Consider the following 12,776-nt stretch of genomic DNA (forward strand, 5'->3'; position numbering starts at 1 on the left):
CACTAGTGCTTTGGTTTAAAGCAACTAAACTATAAGGCTACACTTCCTAAACACTTCCTACAAACATCAAATTTAGCATAGTTACTTTAAGAAGATAAAATGCTGATATCTGAACCCTTGATGCAATGATTTGAGATGATTCTGAGTCAGAAATCTATCTTTCAAATTAGAAACTATATATTTTTTTGGTAGAAAACCATATCCTTCAGAGAATAAACATCAATTTAGATAAGCTCTGGGCAAATGCAATATTAAGTTATTATTTCTTTTTTCCAAATACTTTGGCTATACCAAGTTCTGTAAAAACAGTATCTTGAGTGACCATATGTGCTTTAAAAGAATAGCAAAAAGAATATGCTGTCTAGTTAGTAAGATGCAAGATAAGACTTTGGATAGTGAATTTTTGCATGAGGTAAAGGTTGGGGAGGTTAAGGATGGGGGAAAGGTAAATGGGAGGATAAGAAGAATGGGATAATGGGATTGGGAAAGGTTTTCTATCTCATGTATTTGACAATATCTCAGTATCCCTCTATCTTTTAACTTCCTTCTCTGCTTTAAACCTCTCTGACAGGCTGACAAAGATCACTGTATATCTGTTATCCATATAAGACTCAGTTACAGCACTGGAACCATCCATCAAGAAGCCAGGCTGCCACAGTACAAGATTCCCTCCCATCTCTAGGGAAATAAGTTCTTCTCATCCCCAGGAATAAACAAATCCTCTCATATTTGTTCTGGCATGGAATTGTTAAGGAGCTGCCTACTTGATCTTCAAAGCTATCCTTTTGTTAGAATCATTTTAATTCTGATTACATTCAGATGAAAGTTTTAAGGAGGGGCTAAAGTCTTTAACCATTATGTTTAACCTTATCATTCTTCCATTTAACAAGGCATGAACATCTCAGATTCAACACTATGGAAGTAGCATGTTTGTGTTGTAGGAACTTCACACATACTAGAGGAAGAAATGAAACAAGCATTTACTAAAAGCTCACTATGTACTAAGCACTAGGGATACAAATATGAATAAAAAGAAAAAAATAGTCCTTGTGCTTAAGGGCCTTGCATTTCAATGGGGGAAATCAATACACAAAATTGAAAAGCTGAAAGAAGGTAAAAAGATAGACATGGTTTTGAAATTAAGAAAATAAAAGATAGAACTTGAAGGAGAATGAAGGTAGGCCTCTATGGATTATTTCACAAAATGAAGGCTCTAGGAAGAACATACCATTGAGAGAAGGAAGTCAAGACGTGTAGAGAAATATTTGAAGGCGAGTAGGATGCATTGATGGTAGATTATCCTATAGCAAAGAAATACCAGGCACTGAGTAAAGTTTCAAAATGGCCAGTAAACATCCAAAAAGTTAGGGAAAGAGACAAGAGAAAAATGAATGAGAGTTATCATAGCAACAGTGAGCAAAAGCCTTGGAATATTCAAGATTATGAATCTGTGGGATTTCCCATAGAAACAAAAATCAAAATAGTGAGAATCTGAATATTGTTTTAGACTAAGTAAAACTAAAGAATTGATCCCTGAGGCAAGCAGGCAGAAGATTTTAGAGATCAGTTTAGCTCCATTTTGGGGAGGTGGTCCAATCGGAAATCCAAGTTATATCAAACTCCTGAGACCCACCCTCTGTAGCCCAGTCTTTTCCTTGAGGTTAAAATTTCCCTATAAAACCTATATGTGGGCCATGCCATGGCTACTGACTTCATTTGAGTCAACCCCCCACAGCACTCTGCCTTACAATGTCCTTTCCCTTTCCCCAGGCCACATAGTATCTCCTCTACCCTATTATGCTTCTCAACCCCACTTATCTTTTTTACAGTTAACTAACTCTTGGAGAGTGCTAAGTCCCTTTCAGGATTTAGCTTGCCAGCTAAAGGCATGTGCCAGACTCAGGGGGTATTCCCTTTCTACTGAGTAATTGTGAGTTCCACTGAGGAATTTGTCTTTCATATGTTCTCCCAACTCTATTTTATATTAATCTTCCCAGTATATATTGTATCCCTTAATTTTGTCTGTAACTTATTCCCCTAAATAAATCTACCTTTTGCCAAAGAGAATGGCCATTGTGAATTCTTCACATAACTAAACCCCAATTTTTGGTGCCTACCATCAATTGGTGACAAACCCCACACCATATATCACATCAATAATAGCATCTTAAAAAGGGTATCATAGAATTTTTGTCATTCTCCTACTCAATAAACTGCAGTAATTTCCTATTACCTCAACAATAAAACACACCTACTTTCCTAGACTCATTATATGTCTCCCCTTCCTTCATTCTATGGTTAAGCCAAATTTGTTTTATTATCTCCCATATATGACATTTCAAATTCCATCTGTCTTCCTTTGCACTGGCCATTCCCCTGCCTATCATCTGATTTTTCCTTTGATGTCTTTAGTTTCTTTAAGATTCTGCTCAGGGAAATTCTATCTAGCCCGATAGCAGGCTTTTCACAGTTTGTGGATAAGACCTAGATACTGTTCTGCCTGGGAATGGTCAGAAAAGGACTGAAGATACTCTGGATAGAATAACTCTTTTATCAAATGTGTTAAGTGTAGCAAGTAGTCAGACCCCACACTCCCATAGTGATAAAATAGTTGTATCTTCTTCTCAAGGTTTATAGGTTATATCTCTTTCCTACTAAATTTCCTACTAAAATTTCCCAATAAAAATTCCCAAAAAATCCAAGTTCTTTTATAGCAGGATTTTTTTTACTCTGTATAACTAGAAACCACAGTGTATACTGCTTGGTATAAAGTAGCCCTTTTAATAAATACTTGTTGATTGACTGAATGAGTTCATTTGCAACATAGCATGACATCTGTAAGAGATCTGAAAGCTCTATCTAGTGTAATCCTCTTATTTAAAATGAGAAAATCCATTTTTGACTGGACCAAGATAAGTGTAAAGGTTTTGAACCTGGTCTTTTAGTTCTAGTACTAATATTTTCACAAGAAAAAGAACATTTTAAGGATTTCCGTTAGCATCAACTTAGAAATATCAATTTCCATATCAACCATCAGTTTATTATATATTAATTGCTTACAGATTGTAATGAATTCACTTTGGCATTGAATAGTGTCTGTTTTGAATTGCTGACCTTAAATGAAAGAAATCTCAAACTTAATATCAGCCTTCTTAGATACTCTATCAACCCTTGTAGTGGTAGGAAGATTTTTGGAGAATTCCTGGGAAGCTAAATACAATCAATTTTCCAGTTCTCAAGAATAATTTATCATATAAGAATTAAAGTGACCAATACCATTAACCTTCAGGAACAATACTTGGTCATCTGCCTTTAGAGACGTATTCACCTGTCATGGTTCATGTGGAATGAGGCACAGGATGATGTGAAGTCAGTCAGACATTGCCTATGATGATATGACATTGACTGGAAACTGAAATAGATATAAAACAATGCTATTGAAATAGGGAAAAAAGATAAACCATTCCACCTTAAACCTGTTTGAAGCTAGTAGAAGATGGAGTTGGAGGAGGAGGATTTACACTTGAATAAAAGGATGATTTAAAAGGTTTTTCTTATTCCAAATAAAATTATGAGATTTTCAAAAGCCAAATACTTTATTGTAATGTTCCTGTTGTCTCCAGAAACTGCCGATCTCTCTCTGGGAGGAGATCTGCTGCCTCAACTCAATCTCCCGGCCAGACTCTGTACTAGAGTAGACTCTTCTTCCTCTCCAAAAGTACGGAATTGCTGAACTTGCGAATCCACAGGACGTATTCTCCTTGACCCAATCCAGAACTCACTTTCCAGACTCTAACTTCTTTTATCCTCCCAGAGAATGGGCGTGGAATAACTCAGGGGCTTGTGGGAGAAATACTTCAACCAATGAACTTGCTCCTCTTAAACATGTAAGCTCCTCCCCAGAAGTTCAAAGGGGTAAAACTCCCCTTAAAGGCCAGAACTAGAGAATTGTTAAGTACCGACTTAGCACTTAGTAAGAACCTAACACTTGATATTTTAGAAAGCAAATTTAAATGACATTTTATAAAATACTAAAAAGGTTAATATTTTTTCAGTTTTTGAAAGTATTTATGTGCAATTTTTTGCATATTATCTTCCCCATTAGAATATTGTATTCCTAGAGAGCAAGGACTGTGTGTTTACCATTCTCTATATTTCTATCATTTAGAAAAGCACCTAGTCCATGGTAAACAATACTTGCTTTATATAGAAATTGGCCAACTCAAATGTGCCCTAAACAAGAAGATGAAAATTAGGATGGAAATTGAGAGAAAAATAACATCATATTCATTTTGATATTTGTTTCTTTGTTTTCTTGACTTAAAAGTGTAACCACAGAAAAAGGTAATCCAAAACAGTAAGGGGGAAATGCATTGCTCATTAATCTCACTGAAATTTCTTATCTTTAGTCACTCATTTAGGTCATATATATATTGAAGGTAGGTACTAAAATGCAAAAAAAAAAAAAAAAAAAAAAAAAAAAAAAAAAAAAAGACATCTGGAAAGGTAATCCAATATATCACTATTAGTCAAAAACATCTTGGTTTATCACTTAACAGGGGAGCTAAAGACATAGATTAGGAAAAATAGGTAAGAAGAAGTGTCATGAAAAATCCCAAGGACAAGGCAATGGCAAGATTCTTGGCTAATGGACTCCTGAATAACTTTGGTCAGTTGAGAAGAAGTTCAAATCTTGTACATCTTATATAATACCAATGGGGGCATAAGAGGGAAAGAAGAAGGGCATTAAAAGAGTAAAACTGGTGTGATGATAATACATTTTAGCAACTTCACCGTTTTTGCCAAATGCTGGCCCAGAATTTTATCACGTGCAATGAAAGCCAAAACATTTAAATCAATCTAGAAATTACTCAATTGCTAATAGGGCAGTTATTTCTAGGTAATGTGGCTCTTAAATACTTTTTTAATGAACAATCAAAGCCCAGAAAAAAAAATGTAGTCTAATGTTAAAATTAAATTAAGGACATTTGGCCTTGACACTTTAATTGTTGTTGTTGTTGTAATTGTTATTAAACTCTCAGGAAAATTTGTAGAGTGTAGGGATGAATACTAGTAAATTCATAGAAATTGGTATGCATTAGGCATTGACATGAGGAATAGCAGGAATGAAAATGACTATAAGAAGGGATTTAGATGAGCCAAGATGACAGAGTAAGCAGCAAAGCACCATAATTATACCATTTTCACCTATAAAATAGTTTCCCAAAATAAATTCTGGAAGAACAGAACTAGCAAAAAGATCAGAAGAAAAAGATCATTTAGCTTAAGTAGCTTGGAAGATTGTAAAGAAATGTTTATTTTACTCAGGTAAAGGGGAAGTGCAGCTCAGGACAGGAAGCATCCCAGCAAGCCAATAGCAACATCAGTGCAGAATTAGATAAACAGTGAGGGCCAGCAGCCTCTAGCCAGCAGAGAATGACAAAGTTTCCCACCTTTCTCTATCCCCAGGAGCAGAGTTAAAATTTATTTATTTTTTTTATGTTTTTCTGAGGCTGGGGTTAAGTGACTTGCCCAGGGTCACACAGCTAGGAAGTGTTAAATGTCTGAGACCAGATTTGAACTTGAGTCCTCCTGAATTCAAGGCTGATGCTCTATCCACTGCACCACCTAGCTGCCCTCCAGAGTTAAAATTTAAAAGAAAGGGGAAAGGCCAAAAAATTAGCAAAAAAAAAAAAAAAGGAAAATGAGCACAATAAATTACTATGGTGACAAGGATGATTAAGACACAAATTCAAAAGAGGACAACAATGGCAAAACATCTATGGGCAAAACTTCAAACAAAAATGGAAAATAGTCTCAAAACCAAAAGAATTCATGATTATAAGAGAGGAAGAAGTTGGGGAAAGAAATAAGAGAATTATGAAAAGACACTTTATAGCTTTGGAAAAGAAAGCAATTACTTAAAAAGCAGAATTGGCCAAATGGAAAAAGACATAAAAAAACAAAGAAAGTAACTCCTTAAAAGTTAGAATTGGACAAATGGAAACAATTGATTCTATGAGACATCAAAAATCAATCAAAGAAATTCAAAAGAATGAAAAAAATGATAGGAAAAAAAAACTGACCTAGAAAATAGAAGAAAAAAAAATACTGCAAGTGGACAAAAAGAAATAATTGTATTGGGAAACTACAATCAGGATTACACTTAGGACTTAGCAGCTGCAACTTTAAAGAATCAGAGATAATGGAACATGATATTACAGAAAGCAGCAGAACTAGAACTACAACCAAAAATCACCTTCCCAGCAAAATCAAGCATAATACTTCAAAGGAAAAAATTCTAATTCAATGAAATAAAAAATGGTTATTTAATGAAATAAAAGATTTCAGTCCTTCATAGGAAGACCACCAGACATGAACAAAAATAAATCATCTCAGATGTCAAAAACCAAGAGAAGCCTAAAAAGGGAAAAAGGGGAAAGGAAAACATAAGGGATTCAATGGAACGGAACTGTTTACATTCCTATATGGGAAAAGATAATTGTGATTCTTAAAAATTTTACCACTAATAGTACAATTTATTAATTACATTAGACTACACATAAACAGAGGCTATGGGCATGAGATAAATTGGAGGGAATACATAAAAATTGAGGAGGAAAAAAGAATAAAAGGGATAGGGAATGAAGGGACAGGGAGAATGAGGTTAAAAATGATTTCACATAAAGAGGCATTGAAAGACCTATTACCCTGGAGGGGAAGAAAGGATTGTGGATAATAGACATCACTTGACCTTATTCTCATCAGTATTGGATGAAAGAGGGAATAATATACATGATAATTTGAATGTATAAGTATATTTTACCTTACAAAGAAATAGGAGAGAATGAGATTAAATAAAGAGGGTGGAGAGGCTGATGGAAAAGAAGGCAGACATCTATGGGCAAACAAAAGCAAAACACTAGTAAGGATGGAAAAGGTGAAAGGAGAGGAAGAAGAAATAGAAAAAATAGGATGGTCAGAAAAACTAAATTAGGAATCATAACTGTGAAGTCTCCCAAAAAATAGAAGTGGATAGCAGAATAGATTAAAAATCAAAATCTTTGGGGGCAGCTGAATTCAGGAGGACCCGAGTTCAAATCTGGTCTCAGACACTTAACACTTCCTAGCTGTGAGACCCTGGGCAAGTCACTTAACCCCAGCATCAGGGGGGAAAAAAAATACTTGAAACAGAGAGATACACAAAGAGTGAAGATGAGGTGCTAGAACAGAACTGATTCTACTTCAGGTAAAGTAAAAAAGCAGAGGTTGCAATTTTGATATCAGACAAAGCAAAACCAAAAATTGACCTAATAAAAAGAGAAAAGGAAAGAAACTATATTTTGCTAAAGAAAATAGCTAATAAAATAATATCAATAGTAAACATGTGCCAAAAGTCATATAGTATCCATTTTTTGGAAAAAAAAAAAAGTTAAGTGATTAACAGGAGGAAATAGCAAAATTATACTAGTGGAAGATTTCAACAATTCCCTCTCAGAACTTGATAAATTCAATCAAAACATAAACAAGAAAAAAACTATGGAGTAGATAGAATATTTAAAAAGTTAGATGTGACAGAAATTTAGACAAAACTAAATGGCAGGAAAGAGGAATATAACTTTTTTTCTCATCAGCATATGACATATACACAAAAATTTACTATGTAGAGCATAAAGTTCTCAAAGTCAAATGTAGACAGAAATATTAAATATATTATTTTTAGATCATGGTGCAATAAACATTACATTCAACAAATAGCAGTAAAAAGATACACTCATAATTAATTGGAAACAATCCAATCCTAAATAAGTTAATCAAAGAACAAATCATATAAACAATCAATAATCTCACTAGAGAATGACAGCAATGAGACAACTTCCCAAAATTTATGGGGTGCAGCCAAAGCAGTATTTAGGGAACAATTTATAGCTTTTCCCCCCCATTTGTAACTTCTTTTTTTATTTTCTTTTAATTTTTTTAATATTTATTTTCCCCAGTTACATATAAAAATATTTTGATTATACATATGCATTCATTTATATTATATATATTTTTCCCTTATGAATCATGTTGGAAGAGAAAAATCAAAACAAAAAGGGAAAACCACAAGAGAAAAAAATAGAAAAAGGTGGGGAAAGGGAACACAGCATGTATTGATCTTCATTCAATCCCCATAGTTCTATCTCTGGATGTGGCATTTTCCATCCAAAGTTTATTAGGATTGCTTTGGATCACTGAACCACTGAGAAGAACCAAGTCTATTATACTTGTCACTGCAAAATCTTTTTTTTTTTTTAATTTTTTTATTATATATATATATATATATTTTTTTTTTAATAATATTATCCCTTGTATTCATTTTACCAAATTACCCCCCCTCCCTCTATTCCCTCCCCCCGATGACAGGCAATCCCATACATTTTACATGTGTTACAATATAGTCTAGGTACAATACATGTGTGTGAATATCATTTTCTTTTTACACAATAAACATTAGAATCCGAAGGTACATGCAACCTGGGCAGACAGATATTAGTGCTAACAATTTACATTCACTTCCCAGTGTTTCTTCTCTGGGTGTAGCTACCTCTGTCCATCATTGATCAACTGGAAGTGAGTTGGATCTTCTTTATGTTGAAGATTTCCACTTCCATCAGAATACATCCTCATACAGTATTGTTGTTGAAGTGTACAGTGATCTTCTGGTTCTGCTCATTTCACTCAGCGTCAGTTGATTTAAGTCTCTCCAGGCCTCTCTGTAATCCTCCTGCTGGTCATTTCTTACAGAGCAATAATATTCCATAACCTTCATATACCACAATTTACCCAACCATTCTCCAACTGATGGACATCCATTCATCTTCCAGTTTCTAGCTACAACAAAAAGAGCTGCCACAAACATTTTGGCACATATATGACTCTTTCCGCTCTTTAGTATTTCTTTGGGATATAATCCCAGTAGTAGCGCTGCTGGGTCAAAGGGTATGCACAGTTTGATAACTTTTTGGGCATAATTCCAGATTGCTCTCCAGAATGGCTGGATTCTTTCGCAACTCCACCAGCAATGTATTAGTGCCCCAATTTCCCCACATCCCCTCCAACATTTATCATTATTTGTTCCTGTCATCTTAGCCAATCTGACAGGTGTGTAGTGGTATCTCAGAGTGGTCTTAATTTGCATTTCTCTGATCAGTAGTGATTTGGAACACTCTTTCATGTGAGTGGATATAGTTTCAATTTCTTCCTCTGAGAATTGTCTGTTCATATCCTTTGACCATTTATCAATTGGAGAATGGTTTGGTTTCTTATAAATTATGGTCAGTTCTCTATATATTTTGGAAATGAGACCTTTGTCAGAACCTTTGTTTTTAAAAATATTTTCCCAATTTGTTACTTCCCTTCTAATCTTGTTTGCATTAGTATTATTTGTACAGAAACTTTTTAGTTTGATGTAATCAAAATCTTCTATTTTGTGATCAATAATGATCTCTAGTTCTCCTCTGGTCATAAATTCCTTCCTCCTCCACAAGTCTGAGAGGTAGATTATCCTCTGTTCCTCTAATCTATTTATTATCTCCCTCTTTATGCCTAAATCATGGATCCATTTTGATCTTATCTTGGTATATGGTGTTAAGTGTGGATCCATATCTAATTTCTGCCATACTAATTTCCAGTTTTCCCAACAGTTTTTTCCGAATAATGAATTTTTATCCCTAATGTTGGAATCTTTGGGTTTGTCAAAGATTAGATTGCTATAGATGTATCCTTTTTTGTCCTTTGTATCTAATCTGTTCCACTGATCTACCGGTCTATTTCTTAGCCAATACCAAATGGTTTTGGTGACTGCTGCTATATAATATAGCTTTAGATCAGGTACACTTAGACCACCTACCTCTGAGTTTTTTTTCATTAGTTCCCTTGCAATTCTCGACCTTTTATTCTTCCATATGAATTTTGTTGTTATTTTTTCTAGGTCATTGAAATAGTTTCTTGGGAGTCTGATTGGTATAGCACTAAATAAATAGATTAGTTTGGGGAGTATTGTCATCTTTATTATATTCGCTCGGCCTATCCAAGAGCACTGAATGTCTTTCCAATTATTTAAATCTGATTTTATTTTTGTGGCAAGTGTTTTGTAATTTTTCTCATATAATTCCTGACTTTTTTTTGGTAGATGGATTCCCAAATATTTTATACTCTCAACATTTGTTTGGAATGGAATTTCTCTTTGTATCTCTTGCTGTTGCATTTTGTTAGTGATATATAAAAATGCTGAGGATTTATGTGGATTTATTTTGTATCCTGCCACTTTGCTGAAATTTTGAATTATTTCTAGTAGCTTTTTAGCAGAGTCTTTGGGGTTCTCTAAGTATACCATCATGTCATCTGCAAAAAGTGATAGTTTAATTTCCTCATTTCCTACTCTAATTCCTTGAATCTCTTTCTCGGCTCTTATTGCCGAGGCTAGCGTTTCTAGTACTATATTGAATAGTAATGGTGATAGTGGGCAACCTTGTTTCACTCCTGATCTTACTGGGAAAGGTTGCAGTTTATTTCTATTGCATATTATGCTTACTGAAGGTCTTAAATATATGCTCCTGATTATTCTAAGGAATAGTCCATTTATTCCTATACTCTCAAGAGTTTTTAGTAGGAATGGATGTTGGATTTTGTCAAATGCTTTTTCTGCATCTATTGAGATGATCATATGGTTCTTATTAATTTGATTATTAATATGGTCAATTATATTAATAGTTTTCCTAATATTGAACCAGCCCTGCATTCTTGGTATGAATCCTACTTGATCATAGTGTATTATCCTGGGGATGATTTTCTGAAGTCTTTTTGCTAATATCTTATTTAAGATTTTAGCATCAATATTCATTAAGGAGATTGGTCTATAATTTTCTTTCTCAGTTTTCGATCTACCTGGTTTAGGTATCAGTACCATGTCTGTGTCATAAAAGGAGTTTGGTAGGACTCCTTCATCCCCTATTTTTTCAAATAATTTATATAACATTGGGGCTAATTGTTCTTTAAATGTTTGGTAGAATTCACATGTGAATCCATCTGGCCCTGGGGATTTTTTCCTGGGGAGTTGATTAATAGCTTGTTCTATTTCTTTTTCTGAAATGGGACTATTTAAGCAATTTATCTCCTCCTCTGTTAATCTAGGGAGCCTATATTTTTGGAGGAAGTCATCCATTTCACTTAAGTTATCAAATTTATTGGCATAAAGTTGGGCAAAGTAACTCCTTATTATTTCTCTAATTTCCTCTTCATTGGTGGAAAGATCCCCCTTTTCATTTGTAAGACTATCAATTTGATTTTCCTCTTTCTTTTTTTTGATCAAATTTACCAAAGGTTTATCTATTTTATTGGCTTTTTCATAAAACCAACTCTTGGTTTTATTTATTAATTCAATAGTTTTTTTACTTTCAATTTTATTGATTTCTCCTTTTAATTTTTGTATTTCGAGTTTAATTTTTGGTTGGGGGTTTATAATTTGGTCTTTTTCTAGCCTTTTAAGTTGTAAGCCCAATTCGTTAATCTTCTCTTTCTCAATTTTCTTCAAATAAGCCTCTAAAGATATAAAATTTCCCCTTATTACTGCTTTAGCTGCATCCCAAAGATTTTGATATGATGTCTCATCATTGTCATTATCTTGGGTGAAATTGTTAATTGTTTCTATAATTTGCTCTTTCACCCAGTCATTCTTTAAGATGAGATTATTCAGTTTCCAATTACTTTTTGGTCTATTTACCCCTAACTTTTTACTGAATGTAGCTTTTATTGCATTGTGATCTGAGAAGAAGGCATTTATTATTTCTGCCTTCCTACATTTAATTTTGAGATCTTTATGTCCTAATATATGGTCAATTTTTGTATAGGATCCATGAACTGCTGAGAAGAAAGTATATTCCTTTCTATTGCCATTCAGTTTTCTCCAAAGGTCTATCATACCTAGTTTTTCTAATATTCTATTTACTTTTTTAATTTCTTTCTTGTTTGTTTTGTGGTTTGATTTGTCTAAATCTGAGAGTGCAAGGTTGAGATCTCCCACTATTATAGTTTTACTGTCTATTTCTTCTTGCAGTTCTCTTAACTTTTCCTTTAGAAAGTTAGATGCTATACCACTTGGTGCATATATGTTTAGTATTGATATGGCTTCATTATTTATGCTACCTTTCAGCAGGATATAGTTTCCTTCCTTATCTTTTTTAACGAGATCTACTTCTGCTTTTGCTTGATCTGAGATAAGGATAGCTACCCCTGCTTTTTTGGCTTTACCTGAAGCATAATAGGCTCTGTTCCAACCTTTTACCTTTATTCTGTATGTATCTCCCTGCTTTAAGTGTGTTTCCTATAGACAACATATTGTAGGGTTCTGCTTTTTGATCCAATCTGCTATCCGTCTCCATTTGATGGGATCGTTCATCCCATTTACATTTACAGTTAAAATTACTAATTCTGTATTTCCTGCCATTGTATTATCCCCAGATTATGCTTTTTTCCCTTGACCCCCCTGATCCCCCTCCCCGATATTTAATTTACAGACCCCCCTTGTGACGCGCAACCCTCCCTCTTTTTTTTTTTTTTTTTTTTTTAGGATCCCTCCACCCTCCCTCCAAGTCCCTTCACTTATTCTCCTTTTCCTTTTCCCTTTTCCTCTCCCCCCTTTTAATGAGGTGAGAGAAAATTCTCTGAAAAACAAATATGTTAATTATTTACTCTTTGAGCCTCTCCTGATGAGAGTAAGATTCACACAATGATTC

The 12,776-nt window shown here is 34.1% G+C and overlaps 1 long non-coding RNA gene across 1 annotated transcript in view; it reads right to left on the bottom strand.

The window, feature by feature from the left end:
- The window catches only part of LOC141554030 (uncharacterized), a 475,805-nt gene that overhangs the window by 296,087 nt on the left and 166,942 nt on the right, over window positions 1–12,776 (bottom strand). Inside the window, exon 4 of the long non-coding RNA XR_012485760.1 lies at window positions 3,329–3,412. This is a non-coding gene — a long non-coding RNA (uncharacterized LOC141554030). The remainder of the gene's footprint in view (window positions 1–3,328; window positions 3,413–12,776) is intronic.

This window comes from Sminthopsis crassicaudata, chromosome 1 (genome assembly GCF_048593235.1).
Source record: "Sminthopsis crassicaudata isolate SCR6 chromosome 1, ASM4859323v1, whole genome shotgun sequence".
In the NCBI taxonomy this organism is placed as follows: Eukaryota; Metazoa; Chordata; class Mammalia; order Dasyuromorphia; family Dasyuridae; genus Sminthopsis; species Sminthopsis crassicaudata.